At 36.3% G+C, this 19,972-nt stretch overlaps 1 pseudogene; it reads right to left on the bottom strand.

Annotated features, from left to right (window-relative positions):
- Positions 1-5,345: 5,345 nt before the first annotated feature.
- LOC149175547 (protein LURP-one-related 3-like) lies at positions 5,346-13,219 on the bottom strand (annotated as a pseudogene).
- Between the last annotated feature and the right edge of the window lie 6,753 nt (positions 13,220-19,972).

The following is a 19,972-nucleotide window of genomic DNA, read 5'->3' as shown; positions in this document are numbered from 1 at the left end:
CAAATCAACCAATCAAACTTCGACAAATGTCCTCATATGGCTGGGACATGTGTCAGCACATGATTGAACCACATGTCCACTGTACAACCCCATCACCTACTAACATCAGTGCCACATCACCTATATGACCTACCTAGTTAGTAGCCCAGTCAACCCTGCAAGTTAACTTTTTTGTTTGTTTGCCAAAAATTTCAAAACGCGATAACTTTCACATACGATGTTTGATTGAGGCGATTCAAACATCATTGGAATCAGAATGATAAGATTTACGATTTGGCATCATCTTTGGGCAATTCTGAGAACTTTTATTTTTCAACATATTTTTGATCTCCTAGATCATTCCTCCCCACCAGAAACTTTTTCGACCACCAAAAGTCTATTTTTACTCAACAAGTACGTGATAGTACAACTCCCTCACTTGATCGATCTCAATCCACCTTGATTTACTTGGATTGGTACCTTTGAGCCCCACTCGAAGATAATCCACATTGCCTCTGTGTGAAGTCCTAATTCTCCTATAGCAACTCATATAAATATTAAGGAGAAGGATATTTAATAGATGGAATTTGAACATTCTCTTCATGATCATCAATCATTTGAGACTCATACAATCTCAAGTTTTCCACATTTACAACATAATCAATCTACATATAAGGTGGAAAGTCTAATCGGAAAAATTTGTTACTCATCTCCTTCAAAATTTTGAAAGGACAATATCTGATTGGCTTGAAGTCTTTCCTCACTGATATAAACCAAATTTTAGCTCCCACTTGGAAATAATGATCAATGTGATGCTTGTCATGCTTTTCTTTCTACTTTTCTTTGGTGTTTTCAAGCTTCTCTTGTACTCCTTGATGAAATAGTTCCATTTTTTGAATGGAATGCTTGGCTTTGTCCACACCACTATGTCCATCTATTGCAATGCCTTTACCAAAGATGACATCAAAGGAAACTTTGGAAAATAACACAAACAAGTTTCAAATGGAAATACTTGCGTAGATGAGTGCTTAACATGATTATAAGTCTACTAGATGTAATGCCAAAGAAAACATAGTTACATATAAGTGGTTTATTCATAACATCACTTTTACAAAATACCATACTATGGGGATATGCAACATGTGGAATGTAACAAAAGAAATGAAGTATTAACTAGACCAATAGTCCAACCATTTCTTACCTAAGGAGGCTAGGGAGTTTTCCTGTTGCATTTCACTTTATTATGGAGCTATTTCCGAAATGGGTATAGTGTGCCTCACACTTTAATCGTCCTTTTCTTCCTTAGGTGATTTCATTACCTATTTTTCCTTCTTTCGATGAATATGTGGATGCAACTTCCAACATTTCTCGATCCAATGCCCACTTATATTACAATGAGTACAAAAGTTTTTGTGAGCAATTCTTGGAAAAAATGTCTTTCAACTTGGAAGTGGATTTTCCTTCCTAGTCTCACTTCGAAATGACATATTCATTTTCTTGACAAATGATTTCCTTTTTTGACACTTGACTACACAATGTTTAGGTACATCAAAAAAGTGCAAGGAAGCACATTCCACAACATTTTATTCAAATCATCATGTTGTCAATAGGCGTAGAAAGAATTTAATCACGACATTTATACCTTTTATGATTGTCCTTTGGAATATGAGTCTGGTGAGGAGAACATGATTGATGAGGAGAACTTGACTTAGTTCTTCCTTTGAAGCAATCATCTCTCCTTGGAGATGTTTTTCCATCAATGTCATCATCAGGATATGATACTCCTTCAACTTGTAAGAGTTCTTCCTTCACACTTGAAGAATTCCTTGACTTTGCAATTTTGGAGCATTCTCCAACTTCTTGTTGAACATATCCCAATCCTTCATGCCAAGGTTGTGCTCTCACCTCAATAGGATTAATGATATTGTAACTATGAATTCCAAAACCCTTACCATTGTATCCCATTTTAGTCAAAACATTTATACCAATACCCTTGTTATGTTTCTCAAATTATGAAAAATAATAACTATCATTATTAAGAGAACGAATTGAACATGAAGTATATTTTACCTCATTTTTTCTTGCGACTCTTGGTCCTCTTCCTAAAGCTTAGCCATATCCTCCTTCTTCTCTTTGTAGACAAAGTGGTAGATGAAGGCTCAAGAAAGCCACTCTTCTGATTTAACATATAAGAAATGTCCTTCAATTGATAAATGATACAAACATCATTCATCCCATGAACACAAATTTGTCGAGTCTTGGGGGAAGCTTTGGTAGTTGAACATTCCCCATTTTTCTCTTCAGTGACATTCTACAACATTAGGTGCAACTTATTCTTTTCATCCTCTCCTCCTTCAAGCAATATTCTTATTTCCATGTTCTCCACTTGAAGAAAAGAATTCCTCTCTTCCAATTATAGGATTCTTGCATGTTGCAAACTTTTGCCCATGCTTGCAATTTGGCCAGAACCTTCTCTGATACGAGTGATCTGAAAATCCATTGTCCTCTGACACTTTGCAAGATTTAATAAATTTGGGTCTTCAAACGGTCACATAAATCGTAACTTATTCAAAATTGAATAGTTAGGTTTTAGATGAACTTAATGATGAAAAAAACTTATATGTAGTACGACATGGTAAAAATGAAGAAGAAAACAACCATGTGATAACAAAGTTCACCCTTTCTGGGCTACGTTGTTGGGCCCTCCTCTAATCGCTAGACTACTATATTGATCTCAAGAACAAAAATAATACATTACAAATCTTCGACTCATAGAGTAAACCTCCATCTAGAGTGGCATTATTTCTCCTTCAAAGAAACGTTCTCCTTTAGAGAACTCTCACTCATAAGTTGAATCCCTTTTACAAAGAAAAAGGTCTGCATATGGCCTCAAAAATTAAAAATCATTTTATGTCTGCAAAACAAAAGGAATTGGATCTAGAAATCATCCAATTTACAATGCTCAAAACACAAAGATAATGCTTCCATTGCGTCTGGAACACCCAAAAAGTGATGTGTATGCTCTTATTGGGCTCAAAAACACTGAAAACTGGCCAAGTTAGGCCTCTTGAAACATTTTTTTGCTATGTGTTTAGCAAATTGGTAAAATTCGCTAACGAGGCAATGAAATTCGCCTAGTATAGAACCTCTAGGCAAAAAATCGGTGTGGGAGCGGTGGAAATCCCATCAAAAAGGGTGCATTTCATTGTCTTTTTAATTGCACTAATAAAGCCTTAACGCCGATTTTCCAGCTCTGCTCTCAGTCATGTGGCCAAGGGCTAGGCCAAGTGCCTACTTGTCCGACTCAATGCCCCCGCATCGATTACATGGGTTCATCATATGACTCAAGGCCAAGGCTAACTACCTGACCCCGCTTCTGCCATGCCTGTGGTCATGTGGCTTAAATGTGACTAGGGGTTTGGCTAACCGCCTGCCCCATATGTGTTCGCAGTGGGTCATGTGGGTTATCATGTGACTAGGGGTTGGTGCTACATTCCATGCCCCCTCCCCAACAGGTTATGTGGTTCAATGATGGAGTTTGGTAATTTTAACCAATAGGTTATGGGTTTGGAACTAGCAGAGGCTTGCCGTTGACCCATTCAATTTTCGGTGCAATTTCCAAGGGCCACGTGGCACCTACCAATTGGGTCACTTGAAACCAAATTGATCAATAAAACTTTGACAAATGTCCCCGTACGACTGGGCCACGTGTCAACACATGATTGACCCACCTATCCACCATACATCTCAGTCACTTGTTGACGTCAACACCATGTCATCTATATGACCTGCCTAGTCAGCAGTCCAGTGAACCATACAAGTTCACTTTTCAGTTGTTTGCCAAAAACTTTAGAATGGGATAACTTTCACATACGATGTCAGATTGAAGCGACTAAAGCATTATTGTAATTAGAACGATGAAAGCTATGATTTGGCACTAACTGCAAGTAATTCCAAGCACAACACTTCTATTTTTGAGCATATTTTTTTATGTCTTGGATCAGTCCTTAATGAGATCATGAGTCAAATATTTTTTCAAAGCAATGGATAAATCAACCACGGACAAATGATGGGTTTTTTCATCATCACTATCTTCATTTCCTACATACATATTTCTTGATCTAAACTTGGTTTAGAAAAAAGATATAGAGTGAGCTTCTTGGTAGAATTTCCATGAAAAATAGTCATATCACCATATCTACATCTAATATAGCCATCTAAAATGGCTAACCATTGTCTCCATAAAAATAAATATTAACCACCATGATTAACTTTTGATTGCAAGACCATAAAGTCCACTATATAATCTTGGGAGTGTATAGAGGTATCATTTTTTTTATTTTCCATGTGTCCTTGCCATGGGCGCATCCATGTCATCACTCTGTACACATAATCAGCTATACGTTGGCAGGTGCCAACTCAACTTAACAACAAGTGCTTGAAAGCGTTAACTTTACCATTTATTGGCATACACATTTCCCGTCCCACGGCCACATTTTATCAAAGTGATACACAATCACAGCTTCGCAATAATATTAATTAAGTTTAATTATCACTAATCATGTAATTAAGGTTTAATAAAGGGGGTTATAAAATGTTAAAATCCCAGTTTTATAATGAATAAGTTTGATGTCCCACCACGCCGTAAAATCATGAACAACACATATATATCTCTTCACCGAACGGCCAAGATGGAAATTAAGGTTAACTAGGATGATTAGTGTAAACCAAAAACAACTTATAAGCTTAAGCTAGAAATTAAGGTTATTTCTATGTAATTAAAGAAGGTGTTTTGGCTAGTAAATGCACATGTTTTGCATGTCACCACCAGCATGTGAACCTCAATATTCAAGTATATTGATAAGCATATAACTTTTTGGGCAGTGCCAGACATAACTTACAAAAAAAGAAGACTATACCGCAATGCAACGCGTTATCCAACTCGTTTTTCAAAAAAAATCAAAACAATGCACAAGTTATTATGTTCTAGTTCTGTTATTTTTCAAAGGATTTAAAAGACTGCAAACGCTTATTAAACCTGACACGTTGGATATGATGTACTTTTTCTTTCCAGATATAAGGGAAAGAGGATGAGTAGATTGTTTTTTCAGATAAATGCCCATGACATTTTCCCAGATATAAAATCATAAAAATCGTTTTGTAGTTTTCAATGGATTAAGATTATGGATTTAGGTTTTAAAAAGGTAATCTAGCATTTTCAAAATGATCATCTTGCCTATCTAGATTGCAGTTTTCAGAAATGAAAGGCATAGTATGAATTTGTTCTGTCTTTCAAAATTTACAATAAGCTGAAAGATTCCAAAATCTACAAATGAGTTAATTTCAGAAGTCCAAAATCTGGACTTTCACTTCTGAATGTCTGATTGAATAATAAGGAGTCCTATGACGGAGGTGTGATCGATTCCATGCTGCACCACAAGGCTGAGTACGTCGTCTCCTAACATGACATCAGATGTCGCTTGCTTCCGTCTTGCCTGTTCCATTCAATGAATGAATCCATTAAATTATCCACTACGCTCACACTTTAATAAACTGAACAATGAATTCGTAGTATTCAAATTATAACATGACAACAAACCTGAGCGACAATTTCTCCAGAGCCACCCAATAACGTGAAGGAGGCGGCTGGCTTGCAGAGATATCCCTTCATTTGATAATGGCAAGCCTTCGTATTATCACCTTTTATCGTATTTATGACAACTTTGGCGGAGGGTTTGCTTGAGAAAAGTGTCAACGCTGACGTTATAACGGTAAACTCTGGAGCCACGGCCATCTCCTCTGAATGCATCCCATCGCTGGTTAAAACTCAACCTCCACTAAACCCACAAACAAAATCAAAATCAACATAATTAAAATCAATAAAATCAACTGAAAAGGGCAGGCCATCTGAGATTTCTAGAATATTTCAGAATTTAAGACATACTGGAACTTCAAACAATTGATTTTGCTAATATTTATTAGATTTCAAAATATTTTCTAAATCTACAATCTAATTAAGTTCAACTAAAAATAATAATATTTTATGACGCATTGTGAGAAGAATGTTCCCCACAGCATCCATGAGGGAGAGTTTGTGTTTGGCCTGAGATGAGTAATCATCAACTCTGAAGACGAGATTTCCATTTGAATCAAAGACTGTGAATCCTTTGTTGAAATATAATTTCAACTGTGTTCGTTCATACGTATTGCACCCAAAACTGCCGCAGGGAAACCTTAAACTGCTTAACGATTTCGGACCGCCATCGATCGAAAGTGGTTTCCGTATAAACGAGCCCGATACAATCTCCTGTTGACGCGTGGCTCTCTCCATACATCATCATTTCTGACTTTTCGGGACGTAAAGTTCAGCATAAAGAGGCGTTCCGAAATCCTCCACCGCCGTCCGATCTGCCTGATCGTTCTCCGCCGTCCATCAACCAAACCTGCATACGAGCCTGCATCGAATTAAAAATTATGCGTGGAGTAAAATTCAAGTTTTGTTGACCGCCGGTAAAATAATTTAATGAATTAAATGTGCCCGTAGGAGTATTGGTAAGAGTTTTAAATTTTAATTTGTTGACCGCCGGTAAAATAATTTAATGAATTAAATGTGCCCTTAGGAGTATTGGTAAGAGTTTTAAATTTTAACGTTTTTTTATATATCGGAGGTATGGGCGCATATACATGTTAAGTAATTTTTTGTATGGCATATGTGTACCATGTAAGTCATGTTTTTTCGGCGTACGTTGACCATTGTGTAATGGAAACATAAGAAGTGAAAACGTGCCCTATATGTTTTTTTTTTCGTTGTAATTTTTGCACATGGGATGAACTTGAAGCTCGCGGCAGCGAAAGAACAAGAGAGCAGCGAAAAACGATGTACTAATTTAGCACAGCAGTGCATAAAGGAAAAGCAGTGGAGCGCATGTATTTTTTTTGTTGATCTTTGTTGATTTTTGCAAGGACGAAATGCACAGCAGTGCGGGGAGTGAAGCAGACATATAATGATTCTGAGCTGCATATGTAATTTTTTTTTACAGCAGTATGTGTAAATTTTTATTACAGCAGTAAAAGTAAAAAGAGGTTTTACAGAAGTAAACTCAGCACAGTAAATTCTTAGGTGGAGACAGTTTTGTTGAATGTATTTTTGGTGAATCCCTCTCAGTAAAAGAGGATGAATATGTATCAGGCTTTATATTTTAATGAATAGAAATTCCTTTTATGGTGGTGTAATACTCTGTTCTCAGTAAAAAAAAATTAAAAGCTTCCCTGTGCAAAAAGATCCTGGAGTAAAGGAAACAGAGCATTGCCTCTGTGTGTTTGAATTGTTTGTTTTTGAGATTTTACCAGAAAAATCCCAACAGTGGTATCAGAGCAGGCTTAGGCTATTTGAAGGTGTTCAAGAAGCTAAAGGGAGGAGTCTTTTGTTGCAGCAGTAAATCTTCTCCAGCAAAGTGAAGTCACAGGCAAAGGATTCAGGTATTTCACAAAGTTTTTTTGTGTTGCTGAAGAAACAGTCAGTTGTTTTAAAATACACAGTTAAGAATTTAAAGCATAGTTGAGGATGCAAGGAATGGCTAGTACCAACACTAGCATGGGTATGTTTAATACCCAGTTCCCACAGTTTAATGGGAAGAACTATGACTACTGGTCAATAACCATGAGAGCTTTATTTATCTCTCAAGATTTATGGGAATTAGTTGAAAATGGGTTTGAAGAACCAGCAGATGAAAATCAATTTAACAACTTAACTCAGGGAGAGAGAGATCTGCTGAAGAGCAATAGGAAGAAGGATGCAAAAGCCATTGTATTGTTGTATCAAGCAGTGGATCAGAGTGTGTTTCCAAGGATAGCAGCAGCTAAGACATGCAATGAAGCATGGCAAACCCTCAAAACAGCCTATCAAGGCATGGAGAAAGTAAAGATTGCAAAACTACAGTTGCTGAGGAAAGATTTTGAAAATCTGAGTATGAAGGAGTCAGACACCATTGACTCATTTTTCACACATGTAATTGATCTGGTCACACAGATAAGGACTCATGGAGAAACCCTTGAAGAAAGGAGGATTGTGGAGAAAATATTGAGGGTCTTACCCTCAAAGTTTGATGCGATTGTCACCACCATTGAAGAGACAAAGGATCTCTCAAACTTTTCAGTTGATGAGCTTCATGCATCACTGATAACACATGAGCAAAGGTTGAGTAGAAATGAAAACTCATCTCTAGAGCAAGCCTTTAAGACCCAGATGTCTTTTGGAAGAGGAAGAGGTCAAGGCAGAGGAAACAAGAGAGGAAGAGGTAGAAGCCAGAATAGAGGTGGAAGGAACAGCCCAGCAAATGCTCAAGGAAGAGACAACAACCCAAATCAGAACCAAGGCCAAGGCAGCAGCCAACAAAGAGGACAACATCATGCTCAAGGACAAAGGTATGAAAAATCCAATGTCCAATGCTATTATTGTAAAAAATATGGGCATTATGCCAGTGAATGTAGGAAGAAGCAGCATGATATGAACAATAGACAAAATGCAAATGTCACTAGAGAAAACATCAGCCAAGATAATGTGTTGTTGGCTTGTAACATGGCTGAAACAAACAGTGAGGACATATGGTTTTTAGACTCAGGTTGCAGCAACCATATGACAGGAAACATAGCTCTCTTTTCTGCCCTTGATAAAAATATGAAATCATAAGTCACACTAGGAACTGATAGCAAAATTTCTGTTATGGGAAAAGGAGAGGTAAAAATATTTACAAAGAAAGGAGAAAAGAAAACCATAGTAGATGTCTACTATGTCCCTAGAATGAGATGTAACCTCTCGAGTATTGGACAGCTTGTTCAAAAGGGTTACAATGTTTTCTTTGAGAATGATGTATGCACCATCATGGATATAGCACCCAGCAAACAATGCATTGCTGAAGTGAAGATGACAAGGAACAGGATGTTCCCTCTTAGAATAAGGGCAGATTTGAAAAACAAAGGAGAAATCGTAGCAGTGACCCAAGAGGCTTTCCAAAGCGTGCCAAAGGATGAAAATTGGTTGTGGCACTTGAGATTTGGACATCTCAATTTTGGAGGTCTAAACTTGTTGAGCAGGAAAGGAATGGTAAGAGGATTACCCGGACAGCCTTTGTGAAGGTTGCATTTTGGGAAAACAACACAGAGAAAGTTTTCCATTAGGGAAGAGCATAAGGGCAAAGGCACCCTTAGATATCATTCACTCAGATTTATGTGGACCGATGCAAGCTCCATCATTAGCAGGCAGCCAATATTTCCTAACATTCATTGATGATTTTACAAGAAAAACTTGGGTATATTTCCTTAAAAAAAAAGTGAAGTGTTTGAGAAATTCCAAAATTTCAAGGCATTTGTGGAAAACCAAAGCGGGCTGCACATTAAAGTTTTGAGAACTGATAGAGGGGGTGAGTATATCTCCAAGGAATTCCTACGATTTTGTAGAGAAAATGGGATTCACAAACAGTTTACAGCAAGGTACACCCCACAACAAAACGGAGTTGCTGAAAGGAAGAATAGAACCATCATGGATATGGTGAGGAGCATGCTGAAGGCAAAGCATTTGCCAAATGATTATTGGGCTGAAGCTGTAAATTGTGCAGTCTATATTTTGAACAGGTGTCCTACAAAAGCAGTGTTGAACAAAGTGCCGGAAGAAGCATGGAGTGGGAGAAAGCAAGGTGTCACCCACTTGAAAGTTTTTGGATGTGTGGCCTATGCACACATTCCAGATCAGCTAAGGAGGAAGTTGGACAGCAAAGGGGAGAAATGTATCTTCATTGGATACAGTGAGGAATCCAAAGCTTACAGGTTGTATATCCCATCTACCAATAAGTTTTTTGTCAGCAGAGATGTTCAATTCATTGAGGAAGAAGCTTGGGATGGAAGCATAGAAAAAACAGTGAATGTTAAAAACTGTTTGTCTCATGATGAAGATGATGAGGAGGTGGCTAAAATGCATCCCCAAACAGCAGCGCCAACACAAGGACAACAAGGGACACCATTGAGGATAAATGAAAGTGCTTCTCCAAGCACATCAGAAGGAGGAAATTCAAGTGCATCTTCAAGCACTTGCACACCAAATGAAAGAGCTAAGAAATTTAGAAATCTAAGTGACATTTATGATGAAGGAATGAATTCCTTATTTTCCTTGTATTGTCATGTTGATGATCCTATTCATTTCGAAGATGCAATTAAAGATAAGAAATGGATAGAAGCTATGGATGAGGAGATGAATGCCATAGAGAGAAACAAAACATGGGATTTGGTTGAGCTACCAAAAGGCAAAGAAGTCATTGGAGTTAAATGGGTCTACAAGACCAAAAGAAATGCTGAAGGGAAGATAGAAAGACACAAGGCAAGGCTGGTTGTCAAAGGGTACAAGCAGCAATATGGGAGAGATTATGAGGAGACTTTCGCACCGGTTGCAAGAATGGAAACCGTGAGAGCAGTGTTGTCCATAGCAGCTCAAAACAAGTGGAAAGTTTACCAAATGGACGCGAAGTCAGCATTCCTAAATGGAGTGTTAATGGAAGAGGTTTACATTGAACAACCTCTAGGCTATGAGAAGAAAGGTGAAGAGCACAAAGTGTGCAAATTGAAGAAGGCTCTTTATGCGCTGAAGCAAGCGCCAAGAGCATGGTACAGCAGGATAGATTCATATCTATTGGATAATGAATTTGACAAGTGTGAAGGAGAACCCACCGTCTACATCAAAGAAAAAGATGGTAAAATTTTAATTGTTGTCTTATATGTTGATGATGTTATTTTCACAGGTAATGATGATCAGCTCATTGAGAATTTTAAATCAGTCATGAAAGAGGAATTTGAAATGACTGACATGGGTTTCTTGAGATACTTCTTAAGCATAGAAGTAGATCAAAATGAAAAAGGAATTTTTATCTCACAAGCTAGATATGTAAATCAAGTGTTGGGCAGATTTAACATGCAAGAATGCAAGGCAGCGATCACTCCCACAGTAATGGGATTAAAACTCAGCAGAGAGGACAGCAGCAAGGATTTTGATCCTAGTTTGTACAAGAGTATTGTTGGCAGCCTTATGTATTTAACAGCAACTAGGCCTGACATTATGTTTGCTGTTAGTTTAATTTCCAGATTCATGGAGAGGCCAAAGGAAGCACATTGGCAGGCAACAAAAAGAATTTTGAGGTATGTCAAAGGTACCAAAATGTTTGGAATTTTATATAATGTCTCAGAAAGTTCAGATTTAATTGGATACACTGATAGTGATTGGGCTGGAAGTGTAGATGATCGGAAAAGCACTTCCGGTTATGTTTTTCATATGGGTTCAGGAGCCATTTCATGGGCTTCTAAGAAGCAGTCCATTGTAGCATTGTCTACAGCAGAGGCTGAATATGTGGCAGCTACAACAGCAGCATGTCAAGCAATTTGGATGAGAAGAATGTTGAGGAGCTTAGGCCAAAAGCAGGCAAAAGCGACAGTGATTTTTTGTGACAATAGCTCAACTATTGCATTGTCAAAGAATTCAGTGTTTCATAAGAGAACGAAACACATTGATACAAGGTTTCACTACATCAGAGAATTGCTGAACAATGGAGAAATTATCCTAGAACATTGCAGGACTCAAGAACAGGTAGCAGACATTTTGACAAAGCCATTGGATCAGAAAAGCTTTGAATTTTTGAGGAAGTGTCTGGGTATGACTGAATGCCCAACAGTTGAAATTAAAGGGGAGTGTTGAAATATAATTTCAACTGTGTTCGTTCATACGTACTGCACCCAAAACCGCCGCAGGGAAACCTTAAACCGCTTAACGATTTCGGATCGCCTTCGATCGAAAATGGTTTTCGTATAAACGAGCCTGATACAATCTCCTGTTGACGCGTGGCTCTCTCCATACGTCATCATTTCTGACTTTTCGGGACGTAAAGTTCAGCATAAAGAGGCGTTCCAAAATCCTCCACCGTCGTCCGATCTGCCTGATCGTTCTCCGTCGTCCATCAACCAAACCTGCATACGAGCTTGCATCGAATTAAAAATTATGCGTGGAGTAAAATTCAAGTTTTGTTGACCGCCGATAAAATAATTTAATGAATTAAATGTGCCTGTAGGAGTATTGGTAAGAGTTTTAAATTTTAATGTTTTTTTATATATCGGAGGTATGGGCGCATATACATGTTAAGTAATTTTTTGTATGGCATATGTGTACCATGTAAGTCATGTTTTTTCAGCGTACGTTGACCATTGTGTAATGGAAACATAAGAAGTGAAAACGTGCCCTGTATGTTTTTTTTTCGTTGTAATTTTTGCACATGGGATGAAACTGAAGCTCGCGGCAGCGAAAGAACAAGAGAGCAGCGAAAAACGAGCACAGCAGTGCATAAAGGAAAAGCAGTGGAGCGCATGTATTTTTTTTGTTGATCTTTGTTGATTTTTGCAAGGACGAAATGCACAGCAGTGCGGGGAGTGAAGCAGACATATAATGTTTTTGAGCTGCATATGTAATTTTTTTTTACAGCAGTATGTGTAAATTTTTATTACACCAGTAAAAGTAAAAAGGGGTTTTACAGCAGTAAACTCAGCACAGTAAATTCTCAGGTGGAGACAGTTTTGTTGAATGTATTTTTGGTGAATCCCTCTCAGTAAAAGAGGATGAATATGTATCAGGCTTTATATTTTAATGAATAGAAATTCCTTTTATGGGGGTGTAATACTCTGTCAGTAAAAAAAAATTAAAAGCTTCCCTGTGCAAAAAGATCCTGGAGTAAAGGAAAAAGAGCATTGCCTCTGTGTGTTTGAATTGTTTGTTTTTGGGATTTTACTAGAAAAATCCCCAACATCCTTTTCCATTAAGGAAGAGAGATCTTTTCCAAACTGTGAAGGTGGAAGGAGGGTGTACTTCACACAAATTATTATCATGGCAAGTCGAAACTGAAACTCCCAGGGCCGAAGAACATGAAACGCCTGGATGCACCCGAGGATGCACCTGGAAAACAAAATCACAGATAATGTAATCACAGTTGATATGTTTCTGAATTCCCTAATTACAAAATATTATCAAATTAAATCATCAACCATTCAAAAACGAATTAGCAAATTTACTAACCATGTCACGTTAATAAATCTGTGAAAATTGAAGATATCAATAACTTGACAACAAATTTAATAAAACACATACCCTTAACGACGAAAGACACTTTGAAAGAATTCCAGCACTCCTTTCAGATTTATTCATCGGAACATACATTTTAATACAACAATGAAGGCTATATTTATTGGCCTTGAGTCCTGCGATTGAAACCTTCCAATGAGTAACGGTAACTGAGTTTTGAAATCATGTTAGCCCTGTGTCAAGATGAGAGTTCCCTGTCCTTGAGAAAGCCTTACCCTTTGTATTTAATTAATGTGAATGCAGGTCCAAAATACTGATAAAATTATCATTTATTCATTAGATAAGTATCGTCCACCTATTAGGTCATGTAAATGACAAGAAAAAGTCGGTTGTGGTGCCCAAATATGAAGGTCCCTTGTAAGATTTAAAAATGTTACGAAGAAATAAGATCTTCCCCACTAGCCTTGATCAACCTAATATTCGTAAAAATTCGAACACAACTAGAGATATTTTAATACTCTTGCTATATGACATGTCAACTCATACCGTTTGCGCACATATAAATCAGCTAATTACTTGTCATGACTGGTAAAATATTATGAGTGCCTCTAGCCATCTTAAAATTTAATAATGTTTCACTTCAAGCGTAATGAAGACGTTGCCTTATGGCTAGAAATGCACGGCCCATGCTGGTTGAGCAAAATAAGATGTTCATAGTGAGAGTAGTTGGCTTGAGTGTAGGGTCAATGATTTTAGAGACCACACAAATAAAATATTTTGTATTTCACCTTATTCACGTCATCTCATCTTTCCATGCAAGACAATAATAACACGTCATTCAGTAAACAAAAATTTCCTTAAATAATAATTATTATTATTAATTTCAAAGAGCCCTCAATCTATTACTCTTTTATGTTATTAGTGACTGAAAATTCCTAGTGACTTGTTTGATAATGCTATATAAGAATATACGAATATTATTGTTGTGCTTACTGAGTTATTTGATAAAGTTATATAAGAATATTATTGTTGTATTTAAACCATATTTTAGATTTATCAAAATAAATTTGTGTTGAGAAGTGCTGTTTTGTCTAGTATAGAAGATAGGTTGTAATGTTATGTTATATAAATATTTTAATTCAAATACTTTTTATAAAAATAAAAATAAAATAATTATTATTAATAATTAAATCAATGTAAATCTATTTTAATTTTGGATCTATCAAGTGCTAAGAGAGATTAAATTTCTCGATGTGCAAACATGTCCTCAAGCTTTACACTAAAAAAAGAGGTTTGCATGTTGAGATATTTGATCCCTCTCTATGCTTGATAGATCTAGAGTTAAGAGTGATTTAGGACGGTAATATAAGAGTTAAGCGGGGGCTTTCTCTTGTTACCTATTATTTTAGCATATGTAGTACCAACTTAGAGATTATTTGGAAGACATAGGTTAGGGTGTGTGAACATACTCTAGTCAAAATGGTCATCATTGTTCTTCTTTACACCAATGATATCATTCTTATGGTGAGGTGTCTATATGATCTTGACAAGCAACTAAAAATTCTAAAGGATTTCTTCTTTATAATGAGTATCATTACTAACATTGACAAAACTAAGGTTCTAATAATCAAATCCGAAAAGATCACTTATGTTAACTTCGTGTATGAGAACAATAGTTTGGAGGAAGTGACTTCATACAAATATCTCCAAATAAATCTTCTTCCTCAGCTTCATTGGAAATTTAACATCGAGAAAATGATAAATAGAGGGTCAAAAGTTTATTATGGCCATGAAATTTATTGCAAATCAATGGACCTTTTTCTTTGGGAAAAGAATAAGCTCCTCTTCAAAACGTTGTTCACTCATGTTATTATATGGTTGTGAAGTGTAGGGTTGTAACATGTCTATAGAATTATGTAGAAAGATAAAGCAAATTAAGAATCATTTTATAACTCATAATTTCAAAATTAAAGGAAATACACCTTTTTATCCCTCTCATGGAGATGTGTATTTTCCCCAAGAGTATGTTTGTCACTAGTTGCACAATGTATAAGAACCAGTGTTCCACGATGACATTTCCCTTAGGGTCGAGGTGTTTTCCCCATATTTCCCACAATCCAAGGATGGGGGGACATTTTGAGAAACATTTCCCCATGTCCCCATTTGGGGAAAACATGGAGAAACACATGGGGAAATGTCTCCATAATGTGAGAGATGCATTTATCCAAAAGGGGGATACCAGACATCCACTTCCAAGAATCTCCTCCTAGATTTTTCATCCAACAAACCATGAAGATAGACAATAGAGCATTAAGGAGTTTGTAACCTTGGTAATTAATGATAATATTAAATTCTTAAAGTAAAATGATAGAAAAGGTTGCTTAAAATTTTGGCATTACCCTTAAATTATTTCAGGATGTTTAAGAGTTGTTCCAGCCTCATAAACTTCATATAGAGAAATTAAAATTTCATATACCATTCAAAATTAAGAAAAATTGTCCGGAGGGGAGCATCTCAAATGGTTAATCCAAGAAATGTGAAATCATTGAAACTTGAAAGACCTACGTTCAAATCCCCCCTATTGTGACCCGGGCTATGGGGAGGAGGACATACTGTAGCTCCCTAGAGTTTTACTAGTAGTTACGTGTCAGGTGGGCCACTAGGTTCCTTTGGGTTACTAAAAACAAAGAACACCAAACTTAATAGATTTCATCATTTCATGATTGACAAGATTATATTGTTTCCATTGAATTGCTTAATGTTGAATGTGCATGGAATGGATCGTTGTTGGGATTTTATCATTACTATTCTTATTTTTATAATTTACAAATGGGTCCCTTATGCTAGGGACCTTAACATTGTCCCATCCCTCCTTAATTTCCTTAAATTGCTTGGGTGCTCCCGCATGTCCCCCCTTGTGTGTCTTCCTACTTGATTCAGATTCTCTCAGCTACCAGAATTAACCAAGACATTTTACTTCTATGATGTTAGCAGAATTGCATGTGAAAGAGTATGGAAAACCACATGTGCATACTTTTAAAGAAGATGAAACATAGAGGAAACTATAAAACAAAAGAACACACACAACTTGATAATGGAGTTCACCCAATGTAGGTTATTCATACCCATTGTTAAGAGTGGGGAGGTCGCTTCATCAATTGTTGTAATATGATGATGAGTACATGATGTATTCCTTGTCAATACAAGGACAGACTCCCCTAAATAGAGTGGCATGTCTCTCAACAAGACGTTCTCCTACAAGAACTCTCACTCATATAAACTCTCCTTTAGCATGACAAAATATCAAACTCTCACATGAAGTAGCATACAAGGATCCTCAAACAAGGTGGGAAACAAGGATCTCAACATCAAACATGGCATAAGTGCATGTTATACCTCCACTTTTATGGATGGGCCTAAAAATGCACACCTCTGCTAAAGAAATAGACTACACAGTTGAATTTCTAGTGAAAATTCGTGAAATATAACTATAAATTTGACCCCTTTATGAATCGGTCAAATTTGGGCTCCCCGAGAATCTCAAAGATTCCTTAAATATTCTACTCTATGAGATGATTGAAATTTTGCTGCTCAACCAAAGAAATTGATCGCTCATCAAGTTTCTTGTAAAAAAAAGAGAAAAATGAGTATAAAGTCGGCATAATTCTCACACCTTAAATAATTCCCCTTAGGGAATCTCCACGGTTCCTCACTGATTCCGCATGGGAATATTTCGTAAAATATGTTATGGAATATTCCTCTGAGATATTCATATCTCGTAAAACATTCCCAAGCAGAACCCTCCTAGTTATGTGGCTCGTTGTTCCCTCTCAGCTCTGTTGGGTGCTGGGTTACATGCTCCTTATGGTCTCGACTCTATCGGGTCCCTCCCACATAAATAGAGTATGTTTGTGTATTGAGTTATTGACAAAGTTTATCATGTGTTGTCTATCTAGTGGCTTGGTTGGAACGCAGATTATTAGATGGCTGGGCACTAGTTGGTCCTTTGTCTGATTCATGTGTCAATCATTTTAATACCCAAAGCAATGTTGGTTGCTAAACTAAAGTTTGTTATAACTGAATGTTATTTGAACCTCTATTCTCCATTATTTCACATTAGCCATTGCTAATAATAAACTTGTTTTAACCACATAGGATATATATATGGGATACATGTTAAACACTTTTGTTATATTTATGTAACCAACATATATACCATTTAAACATTTGACAACATGCACTATACAATTTTATTTATGGAATATGACCATTTGAATGTTTTATATGATTGGGTTTTAATATGGTTATACCAACTATATAACACATTCTAACTGTGTCATAAATTTGTTGAACACCAGTTACTTCGTTTTTATATGGTTGAAATAACCATATTTTAATATATGTGATTATATTTTTAAATAGTTTTGTTGTTTATGGATTTTTTTTTAGTATTGTATATATATATATATATATATATATATATATATATATATATATTTGAGCCATTTTTGAGCCACCTTAGTCACTACTCTCATGGTCCCTTGGCCTAGAAACTTGGTAGAACATAGAAAAGAACAAGATAAAAAAAATGGAAGAAAATATGCTTCCTAAGGTGGCCTATTATGCTTCCTAAGGTGGTATAATAAGATGCAATGTAATATCTAAATGAATGGGGAATTGAGGAAGATGTTATTGTATAAAATAATGGTAACATCAAAATATTATCACATCTAAATTTTTGGAAAAGTTTTTGTGTGATAAAGAATTAAAATATAAGAGAAAATTAAGATATTATAAGAAGGTGATCCACCCAAACTTAGAATATCAAAAGTCACTGTCTCTCCATTTTAGCTACCAGAAAAAGGAAAGTCAAAATTACTAAAAGCACAGACTCTTAAAATCTCCATAGTGGAAAAGGACATTGGACAATTCCTTATAAATATCATACAATGACATTAGATTTTAATTCCATTTTTTTCTTTTATGATATTTGGCATCTCAAATATCCATCTCATTAAATCTATTCAGATTTAAAAATAAGTATTTTAAATTTTACATAAAATCTATGCAATTTCTTCCCTTTTATAATCTTAAATAAACCAAAATTAGTTTTAGTAAATGTTAACAACTATCATCTTTAAATTATATAAAATTTAAAATGTTGAATTACTCATTTCAGTCGGCTTCTCAACCAACTTTCATATCTCATTTCGAAATCAACATGTATCATGCATGTGTTACGACCAGGTCTGAAGTGCTGTTCAGATGTCTCTTCGTCATATTTCTCCATGCTAGTTGCCTCACCCCGATTTTGTCCTCTCATCTCCCTCATGCCTAGCTCACTTTCCCCTTCATGTTCAGGATTAGGTGCTCAACCCCCCCCTTGGAAGAATGTAATCCCTCGGCATACCATGTTTCTTTCAGTGCCCCTCTGTACCTCTTCGCATAGGAAAAACACGATGGTTTAGATAGGAAGAAAAAGAGGTAGATTTGAAATTGGGCGATATTGGTTAGTTTTTGTTGACGGTAAAGATATTAATGTTTCACAAGTGGATTCTGTAAACTTATTAGAGCACAAATACTGGTCTAGCTGAAAAATAATTGCACAAAATTGCAAGAAATTGAAAAAGAAATTTGGAATCGAGAAATGAATTTAATTACCCAATATTGGTTTGAGAATCAATACATAAAGAAACTAAGTTAAGATTAGTTGTACATGCAATAAATATGGATAATTAAAGCTAAAGGAAGCTAAGTGTGCTTTATGTTCTATTAATGTGCACATAGACCACATGCAAGCACTAGAGTTAACTAACTAAAGTCAAGTGCACACCACATGTAAGAGTTAACTAACTAACGCTAAGTGCACACCACATGTAAGTAGTCAAGTTAACTAACTAAATCCAATGACACACCACATGTAAGCACTCAGCTTAACTAACAAAAGGAAAGTGCACATCGCATGTAATAACTAGAGTTAAATGAAAGCTAATTAAGGCTAGGTTCATGTACACCAACACCCCCCCTTAAGCATAATTGAGGTGAGTGTGATACAAAATGAATGAGTCCCAACAACAAGGTAATTTTAGGTACCCATTTACAACGCATGAAAAGAGGAAAGAGGGAAACTCCAGTGGGAAGAAAACCCCCCTAAAAATATAATGCAAAAAGTAGACAAAAGACGATTTCTAAGAAGTTGTGTTTCTCACACCAAGATCATCTTGCAGAAATCGAAACTTCTGCTCAGTGAAATTCTTCGTGAAGATATCAACATTTTACTTGGAACTGGGATAGTACTGAAGATCAATTATCCCATCATGAATGAGTTCTCTAGTGAAGTGCATGTTGATCTCGATATGTTTGGTCGGATGCCGATGCATTGGATATCTACAAGACTTTACCATAATTTTATTATCACACCAACTAACAGTTGGACGATGGACACTGGTACCAATCTCATATAGGAAATGCTATAGCCAAATTTCCTAAATAGTGGCATTGACTACTCCTCTCTACTTGGCCTCTGCTGATGATAAAGCAATGGTAACCTGCTTCTTGGTAAAAAATTGGGTCGGATCCCAAACCAAGTACATAACCAAACGTTGAATTATGATCAAAGTTGTCCCTAGCTCAATATGAATCTATGAACCCAATGAGATGCAAAGAATAATCTGCTACATAACGAATCCTATAGGTGATTGTCCCTTGGAAATATCGAAGAATGCAATTTCTTCTGATTTTGCTTTCGTTACTTGCTTGTTTGGCGTCCTTTTAAAGCTTGCATTCATTTCTACCATTAAAGACCATACTATACTTCTTTTGGTTCAAATCATGTACTATTATAGTCTCCTAGTTTTAATATGGTAATTTTAAAGACTCTTACTTCAC

The sequence above is a fragment of the Pinus tabuliformis genome, chromosome 4_1 (assembly GCF_031772625.1).
Source record: "Pinus tabuliformis cultivar Carrire ecotype Pingquan chromosome 4_1, CPIR1, whole genome shotgun sequence".
In the NCBI taxonomy this organism is placed as follows: Eukaryota; Viridiplantae; Streptophyta; class Pinopsida; order Pinales; family Pinaceae; genus Pinus; species Pinus tabuliformis.
This window is presented reverse-complemented; position numbering and strand designations above follow the sequence as displayed.